The 19,277-nt window shown below is 46.3% G+C and overlaps 1 protein-coding gene across 1 annotated transcript in view; it reads right to left on the bottom strand.

The window, feature by feature from the left end:
- The window catches only part of DSTYK (dual serine/threonine and tyrosine protein kinase), a 1,161,378-nt gene that overhangs the window by 62,553 nt on the left and 1,079,548 nt on the right, over window positions 1–19,277 (bottom strand). The gene's annotated exons all lie outside the window — the stretch shown is intronic.

Here is a 19,277-nt window from a genome sequence, read left to right on the forward strand (position 1 = left end):
GTGGAACCAAAGGAGGCTATACTCCAGGAGATTAAATCCAATTTGTAATGAGTAACAAAGGTGCGAGGGGTAGCCCAGATTGCTGCTGCACACATATCAACTGGAACCCTGGCTTGAAAGGCTGCAGAAGTAGACTGGGATCTTGTAGAGTGAGCCTTGATCTTGAATGGTAAAGGCTTTCCATTGGAAGAATAAATGTAGGATATACAACTGGAAATCCAATTCGAAAGAGTCACTTTGGAAACTGGGAGACCTAATCTGGAGTCGAAGAATGAAACAAACAATTGGTCTGACTTTCTGAATTCCTTGGACTGGTGTAGATAGAAAGTACAGTTTTGTACCTACCATAAATGTAGATGTCCGATAGGTATGCATCTGCAGTCATAACATATGGGTTTGTCCTGCCTCAGGCAGCCCTTCGGTCGGCCGGATTCCAAAGTCTGGGTCTGGCCTCGGCTGATGTCGCACTTTCCCCGGCCGTCAGAGCGTCTGGGGTATAGAAGCACCAGCCGACGCCATTTTCCTCAGTTTTTCTTGCCCCAGATGCCAGGTGCCCTCTAGGAAGGCTGAATTTGGATAAATGCTGAAAATTTCCAAACATTTGCAAATTATATACATATATAAACAAACAAATACACCATAATAGATTCCCCCAGCTAGCTGAAAGAGGGGTAAGCACCCTAGGAATACCACAGAGGGGAAGGAGGGTGGGTAATCCTGACTGCAGATGCATACCTATTGGACATCTACATTTATGGTAGGTACAAAACTGTACTATGTCCTTCAAGGATACATCTGCAGTCATAACATATGGGTAGAATACCATAGCCAATCTGGGGGAGGAGGTACTAAGAGAAGGATGGTGTAGTTAAGATCCCCTGCAGTACTGCAGTTGCAAACCCTGCTCGGGATCTGGAGTATGAAGGTAGATTGTAATGCTTGGCAAATGTATGCACGGAGCTCCAAGTAGCAGCTTCTAAAATGTCCTTGGTAGCTACCCCTCGTAGGAAAGCTGTAGTGGTGGCTGTGGCCCTTGTGGAGTGAGGCCTGATATTTTCAGGAACTGTCTTTCCATGAAAGGAGTAGCAAAAGCGAATGCAATTTCCTATCCATTTTGAAATTGTCTGTTTGGAAATTGCTCTTCCTTGCACCCCAGTTGCATATGCTACAAAAAGTTGGTCAGTTTTTCTGTTAGTTTTCGTTCTGTCCAAATAGTAGCGTAGTTGTCTGTGCATATCCAAGGTGTGCAAAAGTTTTTCCCCTTTGTTCTGTGGGTTAGGGAAGAACGTAGGCAAGTGAATAGCTTGGTTCAAGGATACCCTAGATACCACCTTTGGCATGAAAGTAGGATTGGTTCTTAGTGACACTCTATCCTGGTGAAAAATAAGAAAAGGCTGCACTGCCATTAATGCCTGTAACTCAGATACTCTTCTTGCTGAAGTGATTGCCAGAAGGAATGCAGTTTTCCAAGATAAAAACTGTAGGTCTGCTGATGCTGCTGGTTCAAAAGGAGGTAGTGTCAGTTTTTCCAGCACAAAATTGAGATCCCATGCAGGTAGAGGGGGTCTTCTTGGAGGTTTAACATTTTTGATCCCTCTCAAATTGCCTGAGAAGAGGGTGTGAGAAGATAGGTGGATCCATATTGTATTCTGCTGAAATTGCTGAAGCATGAATCTTAATGGAAGAATAAGACAGGCCATTGTGGAACAATTCTGCTAAGTATTCCAGGATGTGCGCTAGGTTTGCCACTGTGACATCTGTGCCCTTTCATGTGCTCCAAATGAGAAATCTCTTCCATTTAGCTGAGTATGTCTTTCTTGTGGAAGGTCTGCGAGCCTCCAGGATAATGTCCTTCACCTTCTGAGATAAAACAGTTTGGTTGGGTTTTAAGGAATTTTCCAGGCAGTTAGCTGCAATGTTTTCAAGTTGGGATGCAGGGTCTTGAAATTGTTCTGCGTTAGAAGAAGAGGCCATAGGGGAAGAGGCCATGAATTTGCCTGAGACATGCTTCTCAATAGTGGGTACCAGTGTTGTCTTGGCCAGTCCGGAGCTATTAGTATCACTTTTGGCTGTTCCTCCCTGATCTTCAGTAGAACCTTGTACATCAATGGGAGAGGTGGAAAGGCATATACTGTTAGGGCATTCCAGCTGAAGGGGAGAGAGAGTCCACCCTCCAGGCTTGTGGGTGGTATGTCCTTGAGCAGAATTTCTTCAGTTGGTGGTTGAGTGGGGAGGCAAACAGATCTATCTCTGGCATTCCCCATGTCTTTGTTATGAGTTTGAAGATGTCTGGATGCAGCATCCATTCGTGTGCGTCCATGGTAGTTCTGCTTAAGCTGTCTGCTAGTGTATTTTCTTTTCCTGGTACGAATTTGGCATGCAGCTGGATATTGAGATTCAGGCATAGGTTCCACAGATTCATAGCCATCCGGCATAGAGGGTAGGAATGTGTGCCTCCCTGTTTGTTTATGTACCACATGACCATGGTGTTGTCTGTCCTTATTAACAGATGTCCTTGCTGGAGGAAGGGTCTGAATGCCTCGATTGCATGCCTCACTGCCAGCATTTCCTTTAGGTTTATGTGCATGCTTAGCTGCCCTTGAGGCCATAGGCCTTGGATACGTTTGTCCTCCATGTGTGCTCCCCATCCTCGGTCTGAGGCATCCGTGGTGATGGTCTGGCCTTGTCTTTGGTTTGTTGAAAGGCAACCCTCTGTTGGACTGGCAGGCCTGAGCCCACCACAGGAATTACTTTTGAAGGCATGGAATGATTGGTATCATGGTTTCTAGACTGACTGTTGAGACCATACATTCCTTAGGTACCATTGTAATTTCCTCATATGCAACCTGGCATGTGGGATTAAAATTATGCAGGATGCCATGTAACCCAGGGCCTGCAGGACTTTCCTTGCAGCAAGATGAGTTTGTCTTGTCAGAGTCATGAAGTAATCTGGAAGTTGTTTTTGTTTTTCTTCTGTGAGAAAAGCCATCTGGGTGATTGTGTCCAGATCCGCACCCAAAAAGGTTATCCTTTGGGATGGTACTAGTCTTGACTTTTGGATGTTGACTGTGTATCCCTAGGTCTGTAGCAGGTGTATGGCATAGGCCAAGTCCTTTAACAATTTATTTCTTGTTGTCTGCTTGTATTAGGCAGTCGTCCAGGTATGGATAAATTTGAATTCCCTGAAGTCTGCAATGTGCAATTACTGATGCCAGGCATTTCGTGAATACTCTGGGTGCAGTAGATAAGCCAAAGGGCAATGCTGAGAATTGATAATGCTCTGATCCTGCAAGAAATCTGAGGTGTCTTCTGCAATCTGGTCGGATAGGGATGTGCAGGTATGCCTCCTTGAGATCTAGAGTCACCAGCCAAGACTCCTTGCCCAACATGGGAAGAAGTTGCTGTAGGGTCAGCATTTTGAATTTTGGCACAATGAGATAAGTGTTCAGTGCGGACAGGTCGAGAATAGGCCTCCATTGGTTTTCTTTTCTTGGTACAAGGAATAGTCTGGAGTAAAATCCTTGGCCTTGTTCTGTAGATGGTACCCTTTCTATAGCTTTCATCTGAAGTAAATTGCTGATTTGTCTTAAAGCCTCTGCTTTCTGGTTTGGTGGAAGGTTTGGCATTCCACTTATTTTTGGCAAAGTGTGGAAGTGAAACCTGTATCCTTTGTCTATTATTTGCAATGTCCATGTATCCTTTGTAAAGCAATGCCAGTTTTTTGAGAATAAAGCCAGCTTTTCCGCCCAAGGGCGCTTCCAGTTGATCCCTGGTAGGCGGAATCAGAGTCGAGTCATTGGGTCTGTCCTGTAGTAGTGGTTGTAGTTGTAGCTGTTGCACTACTCCTCTGGTTGGCAGGCTGCCACTGACGGCCTCTGTAGGGGCCCTTCGATTGACCTCTGCCTCTAGGGCGCCTGTTCCTGCCTCTCTGTGCTCTGGAGGAGTCTGGAAAGGACCAATTCTTTGTAGGCCAGTTTCTGCTGAACCTCAGAGGTTGAACTTGCAGGAAATCTTTAACTGTTTGCACTGATTTTGCTTTTTCTTCAACCTTCTTTAGAATCTCCTATGCAGGGGAGCCAAATAAATTTTGTTTCTCCATTGGAGCATCGAGGAGTTTAGCCTTGACATGGTCTGGCAAAGATTGCTCCTTCAGCCAGGCATGCCTACGAATTACTGCCCCAGTCATAGCTGATCTAAATGAAGCCTCCAGTGCATCATAGCCACATTTTAAAAAATTATTACTAACCTGTTGCGAGTTGTGTACCAAATCCTGAAGGGATTTACGGTCTAAGGGTTCAGGAGAAGAAAGTTTCTTATTCAACTGATCTAACAAAAATTCTTGGTACTGTATCTTATGGAATTGACAGTTTAATGCCCTGGCAGAAAGAGTAGCAGATGTATAAACCTTTTTTCCCCATCTCTCTAATGCTCTAGACTCTCTTTCAGAGGGTAGGGGATTTTTGGCAGTAGCGGCTGCAACCCTTTTAGGGCCCTGAGAAATAGTTTCTGGGTCTGCAGCATGGGCTTTATACAGGTGGAAGTGGGAATCCGGGACCCTGTAATATCGGTCAGGTTTGGCAGGGGCCGGAGGAAGAGAATCAGGTGCTGTACTGACATCATTGTACACATCATCAATTACATTTAAAACAGGAGGTATAGCTAAGGGCCTATGCTGGGGCAAATGCAAAAAGGTCCTTAATCTTTTTCTAGAATCAGAGAAATCCTGACCTTGCCATTGAAAGTGCTCTCTCATGGAGTCTAAAGTCTCCCCAAAGGAAAATTCTTCAGGAGGGGAGGCCGAAGGGATAGATTCCTCTGCATCTGAATGCTCATAAGGCGAGTAGGCCCCTTTCCTGGTGGTCTGACAAATCAGATCCATCTGAGGAGTGAGGTTCAGAGGGGTCAGTCCTGGGCCTTTTGTCTGGAGGAGGTTGGGAGGCCCTGTCTGGGTGAGGTTGGGAACCCCTAATTAAGGAGATAAGGTCCTCAGCAAGACTGAGGATTTGTGAACTAGAGGAAGGCCTCTGGGATGTAGATTTGGCAGGCAAAGCTTTTGAAAGTTTGGCAGCTTTAGCCCTGGAGAAGGCCTTAATAGACATAGAAGTTGGGGGCCTAGCTGCCCCACGTGCAGGGGTAGAAATGTCCAAAGGTATGGTGGACAATTCCTGAACACTAGCTTCGGTAGGGAGTTCTGAAGCTGACTCAGCCGGGGCCTCTCTGGCCTCGGTGGTCGGAAGTATGGTTTCGGTAGTAGGAATAGCCATGGACTCTGTTTCAGCCGAAACCGAGACACTCGCGGTAGGCCTAGCCGTGGTTTCAGCCGAAACCGCGGGCCGCGAGTGTCGGTCCTTTCCTGCGTTTTTGACCATATGCGAAGTCGGAGTCTCCGACGGCATTTTATAAGCAAAAGCGGATCCAAAAAATTCCTCTGCAAACTCCGACCGACGTCTAAGAGCCCGTCGGTTGAAGGAGGCACAGGCTAAACAAGCTGATACGTCGTGGTCTGGGCCTAGGCAAGGAAGGCAGTAAGAATGGAAATCCTTATGAGGTATTTGTTTCCCACAAGTTAAACAATTATTTACTTTGTCTGACATCGGCTGAGGCAAGAAAGAGTCCCCAACGGGTACTTAGCTTTTCAAGTCTTGGTAGCTGAAATCTCTGGATCTGACCGACCGGCACTTGCGAACAGCTTCTGCTTCGGGCACCGCGCGGCAAGAAAGACGGAGGAAAATGGCGTCGGCTGATGCTTTTATACCCCAGATGCTCTGACGTCGGGGAAAGTGCGACATCAGCCGAGGCCAGACCCAGACTTTGGAATCCGGCCGACCGAAGGGCTGCCTGAGGCAGGACAACCCATATGTTATGACTGCAGATGCATCCTTGAAGGACATCCATAATTGACTGAACGTCCATCTGATGAAATCTGTATTCTGCTGCATTGGAATGATTAGGGAAGAACACCGGAAGCTCTAAAGTTTGGTTCAAGTTATTATGAGAGCACACCTTAGGGACAAAAGATGTGTGCAGAGATACTCTTATCTTTGTGGAAAATCAAATAAGGGAGCTTGTTAGACAGTGCTTGTAACTCTGATAGCAGTCTAGCAGATGTGAAGGCCACTAGAAACAAAGTCTTCCAAGATAGAAACTTCAGCGAACACGAATGAGCAGGTTCAAAGGGTGTAGATGTTCATTTGGATAGGAAAAAGTTTAGATCCCATAAAGCTACCAGCTCCTGAAAAGGAGGTCTCAACAAAGTAGCACCTTTAAGGAAGGTTTTACACAATCTGGTTGACATCAGATTAGACTCATGTTGACTCAAATGAGAATTTGATATTGCTGCCAACTGAATCCTAATTGTGGCAGCAGCAGAACCCTGGTGAAAAAGTTCAGACAAGAATTTCAATACCACTGGAATGGATGCGGTTTAAGGCCCAACACTCCTTTTCTCAGCCCAGATAGAAAACCTTCTCCATTTGCTAGTGTATAACTTTCTAGTGAAGGGTTTGTGAGAAGATGCGAGAATGTGGGTGACTAGGGATGGAACTGGAGCAGCCAAGCTGTCAAACTGAGGAGACTGGTATGAAGAGAGCCTAACATGTGTGTCACTAGATCTGGCACTGGGTCCAGAGCCAATGGGTCATCTAGTAGATGAGGCCTGAGAAAGGGGAACCAAAACTGATGAGGCCAGTAAGGAGTGATAAGAATCCATTTGCTTCCCAACAGTTTCGCTTTCTGAATCACCTTGGATACAAGATGGAAGGGCGAGAAAGCATAAAGGAGATCTAGGGGCCAATCGTGAACAAGTGCGTCTCTCGGTGACTCCCCCGGAGGGGGTGGGGGTGGGTAAGGGAAAAGCAGCTGCTGCATTTGGAGTTGATCAGACTGGCAAAAAGATTGCAGCAAGGCTGTCCCCATCTGTGGAAAATCTGTTCAGCTATTTCCTGCTTCAGAGATCATTTGTGAGGCATCAAGGATTGCCCGGCTGAGTTTGTCGCCTATCACATTGGTTGTCCCTGGAATGTGAGTTGCCACTAGAAAGTGCTGGGAAGATATCGCCCATTTCCAAACACGAATAGCCTCGACAGAGTGGGTACGATCTGGTTCCACCTTGTTTGTTGAGATACCATACTACCGACATGTTGTCTGACTATATTGCTATCATCCCAAGAGGAAGAAGGTCGTGGAGTGCTTGCAACGCCAGAAGCACTGCCCTCATCTCTAGGCAACTGATATGCAGGTGGGCCTCGTGATCTTGCCATGTGCCTTGGACAGTCCTGCCTAGATAATACCCCCCCTCCCATCTGTGAGACATCCATGGTCACAGTAGCAACGAGTTGGCGAGGAAGGAATGGAGTGCTTGTCGTTAGCTGGTTGGGTTGGATCCACCAACGAAGGTCCTTTTTGCAAGACTCTGTTAAAAGGATGTGGTGGGATAGAGGCAGTTGTTGGAAGGACCACTGGGACAATAGAAGCCATTGAAGAATCTGCATGTGTAGTCTGGCAAGAGGGACTAGTAATGGGTTGCTAAATGGCTTACTGATAGAACCCACACTGTAAAAGTAGCAGACTCCAAATCCAGCTCCAGACAAGTGACAAGTGGAGTACCTCAGGGTTCAGTCCTGGGGCCGCTCTTGTTTGGCATCTACTTCTCTGAAGTACAGGTCAACACTAAGGGACTCTGGCTAACAAAGTTTGCAGATGACTGCAAACGGAGCCATTATTGAATCCCCAAATGATGTGGATACTCTATAAAAGGGCCTTACAGAAACAGATGCTTGGTGTCAGAGCCATGGGCTCAAGCTCAATGCCAAGAAATGTATTGTTATCCCCTTTGGGAAAAAACATGTATCTATGAATTACCATATAGGTGGCAGTACACTAAACACAGAAAGTGTGATAAGAGACTTAGGGACACAGTGGACAGTGGTCTCACCTTCGATAACCACATCACCACAACAGTCAGGAAATCCTTCTATGTGGCACACCTCATCATGAAGGGCTTTTCATCCAGAAAAAAGGAGGTCATTGTCCCACTGTACTCATCCCTCATTAGACCCATTATAGAATACAACGCCCCATTTGGTATGCATCTCTCAAGACATCTGCAATAACTGGAAAGGCCTTAGAAATACCTCACTAAAAGAATCACAGGCCTAAAGCAGATGCCCTACGCTGACCGCTCGCATATCGTCTACTCAGAGGCGATCTCTGCTTAACATACAAGGCCATGTCAAAACCAGAGCTGTTGGACATGCTACACTTAAAGAAATCCCAATCCCTCAGAGCTACACGCTCCAGGGATCTAAACCTTGTCATCACAATAAACAAAACATGCTGGAGGGATAGGTTCCTGACCCAGAGACTCCCCAGACTCTGGAATAGATTGCCCATACATGTCAAGCACAGTACCTCTTTGGACCTCTTCAAGAAGAACCTTGACGATTGGATGGGAGAAAGGAAATTCACCCCAGGGATCACGTCAGTCGCCCTGCTAGACAGGGGTCCAGGTAAGTAAATAATGTGGGAAGAAAGAGCCAGGGAATTGTTATGGCTAGGCTTGTATAGGCCCTAGGGCTGATAGCCTAGTACCAACCTATGAACCTATGGTGGAGGCCATGGTCCCTAGAAATTTCAGCACTGTCTTTGCCTTGACTTTCTGGAGGGGGAGTAGATGAAGGACTTGTTGCATGAGGTTCTGTGCTCTTTCTGCTGGAAGAGGAGCCAACATGGCGACTGTATTTCTGCACCTATAAAAGTCACAAATTAAGAGGACGATAAGGCAAACCTTTCCCAATTTACAGTAATCCCGAACTGGGCACAAAGTTGGACAGTGGAGTGTCTGGCTTGAAGAAGTAGATGCTTGGTGGAGGCGGTCAGGAGCCAGTCGTCCAGATACGGAAAAGTACAGTACCATAAATGTAGATGTTAGAGTGTATTCACTGTTGCAGTCATCACATTTGGGTTTATCTGCTTGCAGGTAGCCCTCAGCTGGCCTGAATACCAGAGTCTTCGGATTTCTGCGTCGGATGCTGTCACTTCTTCCATGACGTCAGGTCATCAGGGGTATAAAAACATGCAGCCGATGCCATTATATCAGTTTTTCTTGCCCCAGATGTCAGGTGCCCCCACAATAGGAAGCAATTATAAGGTATGGTACACCCCCATCAAAAAGCAAATACACAAGAAAAAATATATACTAAACAAGAAGGAAAGGTAGAGCCAAGAGAAGTCAGGGGGCTGGAGGGAGGGTAACCAGGACTGCAACAGTGAACACACTCTAACATCTACATTTATGGTTAAGTGTACACAACTGTACTATGTTCTTCGTGTTTCACTGTTGCAGTCATCACATTTGGGTTGAGTCCCAAAGCTAAGGAAGGGAAGAGGTAGTTAAAGAGCATTAGGGCGAGCTATTAAGCCCTGCAAGACTGCTGTGGCAAATCCAGCTCTGGATTTAGAAATGATAGACAGGTGGGAATGTTTGGTGAAGGTATGTACAGAGCTCCTGGTAGCAGCTTCCAGGATGCCCCTGGTAGGGACTCCTCTGAGAAATGCAGTAGTGGTAGATGCAGCCCTGGTGGAATGTGATCTTATCCCCTGTGGGGTAGGTTTTCCATGGTGCATGTAGCAGAAATGAATGCAATGGGCTATCCATTTGGAAACGGTTTGCTTTGAAATGGCCTTGCCCTCTGCCCCTGCAGCAAAGCCAACTAGCAGCTGTTCAGTTTTTCAGAGGCTTAGTCCTGTCCAAATAGAATCTAACTTGTCTGTGCATGTCCAGAGTGCAGTATTTGTTCCCCTTTGTTTTGTGGATTAGGGAAAAAAGTAGGCAAATGAATGGACTGATTTAGGGCCCCACTAGGACACCACCTTGGGCATAAAGGGAGGATTAGTCCTGAGGGAAAGCCTGTCCGCATGGAAGATAATGAAGGGTTCCACTGCCATGAGGGCCTGTAATTCAGACACTCTTCTTGTTGAAGTGATGGCTAGAAGGAGGGCTGTTTTCCAAGAAAGGAATTTGAACTCTGTTGTTGCAGCTGGCTCAAGGGGGGGGGGTGAGCTTTTCCAATACAAAGATAAGGTCCCAGGCTGGAGTGGGAGCTCTCCTGGAAGGGGGGGGGGTCTTAAATTTTTGGCCCCTCTAAGGAATTGTTTTAGCAAGGGGTGAGAGAAGAGGGGTGGCTCAGTATTATAATGTGCTGAAATGGCAGAGGCATGAACCTTAATTGACAAGGATAGACCCTTGTGGAGCATTCCTAAGTACTCTAGAATATGAGGTAAGCTGGGCACCGTTGTGCCCATCCCCTGAGCCTGGTTCCAGGAACAGTATCTTTTCCACTTTTCAGAATAGGATTTTCTGGTACTAGGCCTCCTTGCCTCCAAAATGACATCCAGCACCTTACTGAGGGATGCTAAGAGGAGAGCTCAAGGGGTTAGCCAGGCTGCAAGGTTCAGGGTTTGAAGTTGAGGGTGCAGAATCTGGCCCACCTGCTGGGACAGCAAGGAAGGGGTCTGAGGCAGGTGTCATGGCTGTAGCAGTGTCATTCTGCGCAAGAGGGGGTACACCAGTGCTGGCGTGGCCAGTCTGGTGCAATCAGTATTGTCCTTGGCTTGTCCTGTTTGATCTTTAGTAGAACCTTCGAGAGGAGAGGCAGAGGAGGTAAGGCATAAACAGAGAGGCTTTCCCAGGTAAAGGACAGGGCCATCCACTTTCCAACCTGGACTGTGGGGAGTTCTTGTGCAGAATTTGTTCAATTGGTAGTGGAGGGGAGGCAAACAGGTCTACCTCTGGAGTCCCCCATTTGTTCCTTAAGAGGTTGAATATTTTGGGTTCTAGTTTCCATTCGTGTGGGTCCATGAGATTTCTGCTCAAGTCTGCCAGTGAATTTAGTTTGCCTGGCAGGAATTATGCTTGTAGGTGTATTTGGTAGCACAAGGCTGTGTTCCACTGAGCTATGGCTAGTCTGCAGAGAGGGTAGGAGTGAGTTCCCCCTGCTTGTTTATGTACCACATAACTGTGGTGTTGTCTGTCTTTACCAATAGTTGTCCTGGAAGAGAACGGTCTTTGAAGGCTGTCAGAGCATTCTGTACAGCTAACATTTCTTTTTGACCGATATGCAGGTGCATCTGTCTCGGGATCCATTTGTCCTGAATGCACTGCCCTGCCATGCAAGTCCCCCCATGCATAGTCTGTTAGGGTTTGGGCGGCAGAGGGTAGAGTGAAACGGAGTCCCTTGTCGTGGTAGCAAGCCTCTGCCCACCAAAGGAACTCTGCCCTTAGACAAAGAATGATAGGAATCATTGTTTCCAGGTCCTGAGAATGTGGACACCATAGACTTTTTAGACACCACTGGAGTTTCTTCATATGCAGTCTCGCATATGGAATTAGCAGAATGCAAGAGGTCATGAACCCCAGAACTTGCAGTATTTTCCTTCCAGATAGCTGGGTTTTTGTGGTCAACAGTTCGAAGTAGGTTGTCAAATAAACTTGTTTCTCCAGAGTGAGGAATGCCATCTGGGAAGTTGTATTCAAGCTTGCTCCCAGGAATACAATCTGTTGACAGGGTACTAGGTGAGATTTCTTTTCGTTGATGGTGTACCCCAGTGAGGTTAGAAGTTTCTTTACAAATGCCAGGTGTTGCAATAGCAAATCCTGGCTTTCTGCCTGAATCAATCATCCAAGTATGGGTAAATATGAATATTTATCTGCCTGCAAAATGCAATGGCTGAAGCTAGACATTTTAACACCCTGGACACAGTAGATAAGCAAACTGGAAGTACAGAGAACTGAAAATGCATGGAGCCCGCCCTGAAACGTAGGTATTGTCTGCAGGATCCTCTTACTGGAATGTGCAGTTAAGCTTCCTTTAAGTCTAGGGTTGCCAGCCAGGCATTCTTGGCTAGCATAGGAAGAAACTGTTAAAGAGTTAGCATTTTGAATTTTGGAACTACCAGAAAGGTGTTGAGAAGAGAGAGCTCCAGGATAGGACACCAGGAGTTTTCTTTTCTGGGTACCGAAAAAGTCGAATAAAAACCTTGTCCCCTTTGTTCTGCTGGGACAGGTTGAATTGTCCTGATACTGAGAAGAGAGAACCTGCTGTTGGGCCTCCGCCCATTGATTTGGGGGGAGGTCTGGCCAACCATTTGGGGTTGGTAGTGTGTGGAAGTGGAATCTGTATCCTTGGGAAACTATGTTCAAAACCCATTTGTCCTGAGTAATGAGTTCCCAGTTTTTTGCATGCAGGGCGAGCTTTTCTGCTAAGGGAGCAAGTAGCTGAGCAGGGCTTGGAAGGATTAAGGCTAAGTCATTGTGCCATTTTTCCGTAGGGGGTGGCTTACTACTCCCTGCTTTGGAAGTGGGAGACCCCCACTGCTTAGATCTGTGCGCAGCCTGAGACTGAAGTCTTGGTGGTCTGCTGTTCCTGGGTTTGGACTGAGAAGGCCTGGAAGGGCCTGGAAAGGACCAATTCTTTGAAGGCCAATGCCTACTGAATCTGGGAGGCTGTACTTGTTGGAAATCTTTAACAGTTTGCATAGATTTAGCTTTTTCCTCCATCCTTCTGAGAACTTCTGCTTTACTGCCAAAAAGGTGCTCTTGGTTTAAGGGTGCATCCAGTAATTTAGCTTTAACATGATCTGGTAAGATTTGTTCCTTAAGCCAAGCACAGACTCAATGACATCAGCCCTGCAAGATGCTTCTAAAGTGTCAAAACCACATTGCAAAGTACATTTACTAACTTGTTCTGCAGAATGCATTTAATCTTGCAAGTCTGTGGTCAGGAATCATCATTTTCTGTTCAAGTAGTCTCATAATATGCTGCTGATACTTTAAGTTTAACATATGAAACTGGCAATTTAAAGACCTAATGGCCAAAGCAGCAGAAGTGTATACCTTCTTACCACATCTGTCTAAGGCTGTAGATTCCCTATCAGAAGGGGTAGGATTTTTGGCAGCAGTAGCCTTAATGCCTTTTGGTCCTTGGGAAATGGTATCTGGATTCTTGAAGAGGAACTTAAGTGTGTCAGGTACTCTATAGTACCAGTCAGGTTTTCTGTGAGCTGGAGGTAAAGTGTCTGGGGTAAGGCTAGATTCCAAGAAAGCATCATCTACAATGTCCAGAACAGGAGGGATAGCTAGAGGCCTGTGTTGCACCAGGAGTAAGAATTCCCCAAGTCTCTTTTTGGACTCAGAATAGTCCTGGCTTTCCCAGCGGAAATGCTCCAAGGGTATGCAAGGTTTCACCAAAAGAAAAATCTTCTGGAGGGGAAGTAGAGGGAATGGAATCCTCTGCATCAGAATCCTCATAAGTAGATATAGGCAACTCCTGGTAATCAGAAGGAGCAGATATACCAGATTCCTGATCAGAAGATTGAGAAAGAAAATCAGTTCTTGGTCTCAGAGGGGGGAAGGCTGGCTTCTCCCAATTAAGGTAATAAGGTCTTCAGCCATTCTAAGCATTTGTTTTTGAGGCATACGGGCCTGAGTCTGCGGTTTGGCCGGCTTTTTGGGCATGGTGCGAGTTTTTGGCCTGAGGAATTCAACACTTCGACAGAAACGATGTAGCTGGTTTAATATTAAAGTCTGTAGGCCTGAATACACTCGCAGAAGCCAGTGCCTGCACAGCGGCTCCGGACCCATCCAAGGTAGAGACATCCGCAGGTTCCATAGTCGAAGCATCTCGCGGCATACCGGACTCTGTATGGGTCTCAGTAGAGGCCTGCGAATCTGTAGTAGCGGGTATCGGGCTGCGAAAGCACCTCACAGCGGACTGGCGACTAGCTTAACAGAAGCGTCAGACAGTTTTGGACCTGTGTGTTCCATCTCTGTCTTTATCCTTATGCTTTTTTGGAAAATCCATAGTTGGGCGACTTAAAGCCATTTCGGAGTACAGAGATAAAGAACGAAAGTATTTGGCTACAAAAACAGCCAGACGACGAATAGTTCGGGCATTGAACAAGGCACAAAACCAACAGCGAGGGACGTCATGGTCTGGGGCTAAACAGGCGATGCAGTAAGAACGAAAATCTCTATGAGGTATTTGCTTTCCACAGGCAAGACAATTGTTAACTTTTTCTGACATCGGTTAGAGCAAGAAAAAAGGATCCCCAATGGGGTACTTATCTTATTTGAAGACGTCAGGTCTGAAACTTGAAAATGAAAATTTCAGGAGACAGCCAACTGGCACTTGTGAACTGCTTCTGCTTCGGGCACCGCACGGCAAGAAAGACTGATGTAATGGCATCGGCTGCATGTTTTATACCCCTGATGACCTGACGTCTTGGAAGACGTGACCGCATCCGACGCTTAAATCTGAAGACTTTGGTATTCAGGCCGGCTGAGGGCTACCTGCAGGCAGATAACCCAAATGTGAAGACTGCAACAGTGCAACACAAAGAACATCACTTGGAATCCTAGACGTCTCAGGTGAGCTGTCACTACTGCTATACACTTGAACACCCTGGGGGTTGTGGTGAGACCAAAGGGCAGAGCATGAAACTGGTAGTGACTGGCTCCCAGACGGAAGCGTAGACGGCTCCTCGAAGTTCTGTCCATTTTTATGTGGTAGTACGCGACCTGGACGTCTATTGAGCACATCCAAGTGTCTTTCCCCGAGTATAGACTGCAGTGTCACCATCTGGAACTTGCCCTTTACAGATTCGTTTAATTTGCTGAAGTCCAAAATGGGCCTCCTGTCCCCTGTACGTTTTGGCACTAAACAGAATCGGGAGTAAGTTCCGAATCCTACTTGGTCTGCGGGGATGGTTTGGATGACTGTTTGTGAGCAACTTGTTCACTTCTACAGTTGCTTGATCCCTGTGATTGGGTGGAACATCCAGGATCCTCTTGGGAACATGAGGTGGAAGAGGAAAAAGTACAGTTGTGTACACTTACCATAAATGCAGATGTTCAAGTGTATTCACTGTTGCAGTCATCCCATCTGGGTTATCTGCTTGTAGTAGCCCCTCAGTCGGCCTGATTAAAGTCTAGGGTCCTGCGTTGGTTGCTGTCAGGTGCCTCCCTAATGGGAAGCAATTAAATCTATAAATATACAAGGTTATACCTCCAACAAAAAAGCAAATACACCAAAAAGCTTTTGAGCATAGAAAAGGAGATTAGAGATATAGCCAAAAGTAGTAAGGGGGCTGGAGGGAGGGTAACCAGGACTGCAACAGTGAATACACTCGAACATCTACATTTATGCTAAGTGTGCACAACTGTACTATGTTCTTCGTGTTTCACTGTTTCATTCATCACATTTGAGTAGATTCCTAAAGCTAAGGATGGGAGGAGGAATTTAGATAGCATTAGGGCCAGCTATAAGACCCTGGAAGACTGCAGTGGCAAAACCAGATCTGGATTTAGAGACAATTGGCAGATGGTAATGTTTGGTGAAAGTATGTACAGGTAGCAGCTTTTAGGATGTCCCTGGTAGGGACGCCTCAGAGAAAGGATGTAGAGGTAGATGCAGCCCTGGTTGAGTGGGGTCTGATCCCCTGGGGGATAGGTTTTCCATGGTGCTTGTAGCAGAAATGAATGCAATGGCCTATCCATTTGGAAATGGTTTGCTTTGAAATAGCCTTCCTCTCTGCCCCTGCAGCAAATGCCACCAGCAGTTGGTCAAATTTCCTTTGAGGTTTAGTCTTGTCCAAGTAGAATCTAAGTGGTCTGTGCACATCTAAGGAGTGAAGTATCCATTCCCCTTTGCTCTGTGGATTAGGAAAGAAGGTTGGCAAATGAATGGAGTGATTAAGGGCCACACTGGATACCACCTTGGGCATGAAGTAGGGATAGGTCCTGAGGGACGACCTGTCCGCATGAAAGATGATGAAAGGCTCCATTGCCATGAGTGCCTGTAATTCAGATGCCCTTCTTGCTGAAGTGATTGCTAAATGGAAAGCTGTTTTCAAAGAAAGGAATTTTAAGTTTAAAGTAGCAGCTGGCTCAAAAGAAGGAACAGTGAGTTTCTCCAATACAAAGTTAAGGTCCCAGGCTGGAGTTGGAGCTCCCTGGGTGGTCGTAAAATTTTGGCCCCTCTGAGGAGCTGCTTGAGCAGTGGATGAGAGAAGAGGGGAGGGTTCTGTGTTATAATGAGCTGAAATGGCTGAGGTATGAATTTTGATGGAGGAGAAAGACAGGCCCTTGTGAAGCATCTCAGTTAAGTATTGTAAAATCTGAGGTAAATTGGGCACTGCTGTGCTCATCTCTTGAGATTGGTTCCAGGCACAGAATCTTTTCCATTTTTCAGCATAAGATTTTCTAGTACTAGGCCTCCTCGCCTCTAAAATGATATCCATCACAGGTTTACTGAGGGATAGTAAAGGAGAGATTAGGTAATTAGCCAGGCTGCTAGGTTCAGTGTTTGAAGCTGAGGGTGCAGAATCTGGTTCTCCTGCTGAGACAATAGGGTAGGAGTCTGAGGCAGGTGCCAGGGGGCCAACAATGAGACACTGCGCAAGAGGGGGTACACCAGTGTTGGCGTAGCCAGACTGGTGCAATCAAAATTGTCCTTGTTTTGCCTCGTTTGATCTTTAGTAGTACTTTGGAGAGAAGAGGCAGAGGAGGAAAGGCATAAACTGATAGGTATTTCCAGATGAAGGACAGAGCATCCACTTTCCAAGCTTGTTTGTGGGGAGGCCTTGTGCAAAATTTGTCCAACTGATAGTTCTGGGGGGAGGCAAACAGGTCTATATCTGGGCTCCCCCATTTGCTTGTCAACATGTTGAATATCCTTGGTTCCACTCGTGTGGCTCCCATGTGGTTTCTGCTTAGTTCGTCTGCCAGTGTATTTAGTTTTCCTGGCAGGAATTGAGCTTGTAGATGCACTTGGTAGCTCAGGACTTTGTTCCACAATGCCATGGCTAGTTGCAAAGGCGGTAAGAATGTGTACCCCCTTGCTTATGAGCCACATAACAGTGGTGTTTGTCCGTCTTTACCATTAATTGTCCTGGAAGAATGTGGTCCTTGAAGGCTGTCAGAGCATTCTGTACAGCTAACATTTCTTTTTGACTGATATGCAGGTGCATTCCCTGCCAGGTGAGCCCCCCCCCCCCATGCATAGTCTGATGCGTCTGTTAGGGTTTGGGTGGAAGGGGGTAGTGTGAATGGTAGTCCCTTGTTTTGGAGGCAGACCTCTGCCCAGAAACTCTTAGGCGTAGGCAAGGTACAATAGGAATCATTGCTTCTACATCCTGAGAATGCTGACACCATAGGCTTTTTAGATGCCACTGTAGTTTCCTCACATGCAGTCTTGCATATGGAATTAGAAGAATGCAGGGGCCATGAACCCCAAGGCTTGTAGTATTTGCTTTGCAGATAGCAGGGTTTTTGTGGCCACTTGTTTGAAGTAGGTTGTCAAATGAATTTGTTTCTCTGGCGTGAGGAAAGCTATCTGGGAAGTTGTATTTAAGCTTGCTCCCAGGAATATAATTTGACAGGGTACCAGGTGTGATTTGTTTGTTTATGGTGTACCCCAGACAATTAGCACCCTTTGTACAAAGGCCAGATGATTCAAAAGTATGTCCCGGCTTTCTGCCTGAATTAGACAATTGTCCATGTAGAAGTATATTTGAATATTTCTTTGCCTGAAAAATGCAATGACTGGAGCTAGGCACTTTGTGAATACCCTGGGCGCAGTAGATAAGCCAAAGGGCAGTGCAGAGAACTGACAGTGCATGTAGCCTGCTTTGAAGCGTAGGTATCTTCTGCAAGGTTCCCTGATTGGGATGTGCAGGTATAGTTCCTTTAAATAGAGTGTTGCCAACCAGGCGTCTTTGCCTAGCATAGCGAACAACTGGTGAAGAGTCAGCATCTTGAATTTTGGAATCACCAAAAAGTATTTGGAGTAGACAGGTCCAGACAGGATGCCATGAACTATCTTTTCTGGGTACCAGGAAAATTATCTAGTAGAAACCTTGTCCCTTTTCCTCTTCTGGTAACAACTGAATAGCCCCCATGCTTGAGAGAAAGTAATTGCTTTTGGGCCTCTGCCCACTGATTTGGGGGTAGATCTGGCCATCTGCTTGGTGTTGGTAACGTGTGGAAGTGAAATCTGTATCCCTGGGACACTATTTAAAACCCATTTCCTGGGTAATGAGTTCCCAGTTCTTTGCATGAAGAGCAATCTTTCCCCCCAAAGGGGCAGTCAGTTGAGAAGTGCTTGGAAGTTTTAAAAAGAAGTCATTGAGACAGTTTACCATGGGGGGGGGGGTTATTACTCCCAGATTTGGAAGTGGAGGCCCCCCACTGCTTAGTCCTGTGCGTACCCTGGGACTGAAGCCCGGGAGCACTGCTGGATCTGGGTTTGGACTGAAGGTCTGGAAGAGGCAGGAAAGGACCAATTCTTGGAGAGCCAATGCCTACTAAACCTTGGAGGTTGTACTTGTAAAAAAAATCTTAGTTTGCAGAGATTTAGCTTTTTCCTCCATCTTTTTAAGAACTACTACTGCCTTGTTGCCAAATAGGCGGTCCTGGTTTAAGGGAGCATCCAGTAATTTTACTTTAACATGATCTAGCAAGGATTGCTCCTTAAGCCAAGCATGCCTTCTAAGTCCAGACCCAGTTACAGCAGCCCTGCAAGATGCCTCTAGTGAATCAAAACCATATTGAAAGTGTTTTCCATCTTGCTCAGCTGAATGCAGTAAATCCTTATTTTCAGCACAATCAGGAATCAACATCATTTTCTGTTTAAGCAATCTAATAATATGCTACTGACACTAACATATGAAACTGGCAGTTTAGGGCCTTAATGGCCAAAGTTGCAGAAGTGTATACCTTCTTACCCCATCTATCCAGCGCCCTGGAGTCTGTCAGAGGGGGTAGGAGTTTTGGCAGTAGTAGCTTTAATGCCCTTGGGTCCCTGTGAAAAGGTCTCAGGATTCACAGTAGGATTTTTAAAAAGGAACTTGTGAGAGTCAGGGACCCTGTAATATCTATCAGGTTTTCTGGGTGCAAGAGGGAGTGTCAGGGGCCAAGCTAGATTCCGAAAAGGCATCAACAAGGTCTAGTACAGGAGATATGGCTAAAGGCCTGTGCTGGGGCAGTAGTAAGAAATCCCTAAGCCTCTTTTTAGAATCAGAGAAATCCTGACTTTCCCAATGAAAATGCTCCCTGAGAGTATGCAAGGTTTCACCAAGAGAGAAATTCTCTGAGGAAGAAGCAGAGGGAACAGGGTCCTCAGCTTCAGACTCCTCATAGGTAGATAAGGGTAAATACTGGTCAGAGGAAACAGAAAATTCAGAATCCTGGTCAGAAGTATCATAAGCAAACTCTGTCCTAG

Source organism: Protopterus annectens, chromosome 7.part0 (genome assembly GCF_019279795.1).
Source record: "Protopterus annectens isolate FY-2018-M chromosome 7.part0, PAN1.0, whole genome shotgun sequence".
In the NCBI taxonomy this organism is placed as follows: domain Eukaryota; kingdom Metazoa; phylum Chordata; order Ceratodontiformes; family Protopteridae; genus Protopterus; species Protopterus annectens.